This window comes from Engraulis encrasicolus, chromosome 18 (assembly GCF_034702125.1).
Source record: "Engraulis encrasicolus isolate BLACKSEA-1 chromosome 18, IST_EnEncr_1.0, whole genome shotgun sequence".
Classification (NCBI taxonomy): domain Eukaryota; kingdom Metazoa; phylum Chordata; class Actinopteri; order Clupeiformes; family Engraulidae; genus Engraulis; species Engraulis encrasicolus.
The window spans coordinates 29,728,196-29,730,695 of NC_085874.1; positions in this window are offsets into that span (position 1 = coordinate 29,728,196).

The following is a 2,500-nucleotide window of genomic DNA, read 5'->3' on the forward strand; positions in this document are numbered from 1 at the left end:
TACTGAATGCACAGCGCTGTGTGAACTGTTGGCGTTGTCCACAGCGTACACAAGGAACTCTCCTGTGTTGTCAACTGTGCTGATTTAACACTCCAAGTGTAAAATTGTGAACACTACCGAGTGTGAACTTGAACACTATCGAGAGAGAATCTAGAGAGTGTATATGGTGCTGCTTTTTACTCTCCAGTTAAGCCCCGCCCTACACAGGCACTTCGACCAATCACAAATGTCTGAGCAGATAGCTCCCCCATTCTGCTTAAAGTTGGGGTAGGAGGTCTTTTTATGGAGCTTTTTTTTTTTTTTTTTTTTAAACATACTGCTTACCCTCCTCCTCACACCCGTACTGGAAACAGTAAAAGTAGAAAGTTTGTCACAAAAACATAATAGGCTAGTTTCTAGTGACAAAATACTCTTTAGAAAAGATGTCCAAATCATAGACCTGTGAAGCGATATGCCCAAATTGCAAGCAAATCCTTGCCTCTGGTCAGTTAATTTTAACATGTCACTATTGAATTTTAATAGCTGTCGAACTGAATACCGAACAGGCAACGACGCAAATTTGCCTATTGCCTGAAGTCTACCTTTTCAGTGACTACAAATCCAAGACCCCTATGTTAAAGTTCCATTGATTTTTCACAATGGAACAAGGGCTGGTGTTTCACCACATTTCGGGCTGTACAATATTGAACTGGCCAGTCAAAATGATTAGATCCTGACACGTCCAACATCAAACTTCAATCTGTTTCTCGCTCCTCCTCTGACTGTGCATTCCTGTACTTTGGAGGCATGGCTTTGGGTCTGAGGAGAGGGCAGGGATACACATTTTCAAAGTTTAGGTTGCTGCTATCATTGCTCCAAGACCTCCTACCCTACCTTTAAAACAGAAAATTGGGGGTTGGGTAAGTGAATTGGATTATTTTCAGCAGGCTCCTTTCACAGGAGCACAGGTGACAAGGTTGTGTTTTTTTATTCTAAAGTATAGAGTTATTTAAATTTGCATAAAGAGACGTCCGACAGTTCAGGAGTCTCACGTTAGCTATTTGTTACATCATGACATTTTGACACCACAGAATAGAGCAAAGATGGACCACAGAGAGTGATGTAACAAGTATTACCTTCGGAGATCCCTGCTGCTGGAGAATGGTGTGTGGGCGAGACAGAAATCAAAAGGGCATGAAATTATTATTATTATAGAGTATATTATCAAATTAGTGTTTTTAGTTTGAATTAAGTTTCGTGTCGGTTGACGTCATCCCCAGACGTTCATTGCAAACACCTGAAGAATCTTCCAGCTGCTTCTGTTGTCCGCGTGTGTCTCATGAATACTATAAACAAGTCCAAATAATGTAATACATTACATGGCAGCCTTAACTTCCCAAAGCAAAAAAAGTATATTATATATGTACCTATATATCTATATAACATCATGAATGTATCCCCCATATCCCTGCAAAAAAGGAAAGAAAAGACCTCAGAGATCCTGGTGTTGAAGAATCCCCCTCTCCCTCTCCCTCTCCCTCTCCCTCTCCCTCTCCCTCTCCCTCTCTCTCATGCTGATCCTCTGAAAGACAGAGCACATGGCCGAGGACACACTCACACTGAAGATCCACCTCCACATCCTCTTTAAGACCTGGCTGGTGAAATCTTGAAAGACGTACTGAACTCCACTAAAAAAACCTTCTCCCCCTAAACAAAAGCACCCGTCTACCTAATACAGAATAAGTCACAGTGCGTCATGACCCATGACCCAATGGCAGGCCTGATTAAGTGCAATGGAAGGATGGATGGTACAATGGCGTTAGAAATGAATGGAGGGTAGGGTAGTAAGGTAGTTGAGTAGGGGGGCAGTTCAGCTGTGATGAGGTGTGTGTGTGTGTGTGTGTGTGTGTGTGTGTGTGTGTGTGTGTGTGTGTGTGTGTGTGTGTGTGTGTGTGTGTGTGTGTGTGTGTGTGTGTGTGTGTGTGTGTGTGTGTGTGTGTGTGTGTGTGTGTGTGTAACTGGTGAGGTTGACACATAAGTGACATATTTGATTGAAGTCTCAGCCGTAGGACACAGCAGTTTTTGAGGAGCCTTTATAGGCAGAGGCCAATTGGGAAACAGGAATTTAGCCCGTAACACATATTTATTCCAGTTATTTTACAGTATCCACTAGTTTGAAAAGACAGACAGTCATTGTAATTGCTGCTAGGCCTGACCATTGACATGACATGACAGGTTCTGATTTGGTTTGGGAAAGAATTTAACGTTATTATGATAATTATGTACACGTACAGGCTCCTCGGATAATGTTTTGGTCCCCCGGACAGTGGCAACTAATGGGTTATTTGAAAAACAGTTAAATTTTTTCGCCATGGTCGTAGCTATAAGTTACGCGTACAAGTACAAGTTCAGCAGGTGCGGTCGCACCGGGGCCCTCGACCTCCAGGGGCCCATCACCACCCCCAAAATTAAAAATAATATGAAAACTTCATATAATTCTGATTCGATTGTGAAAAGAATT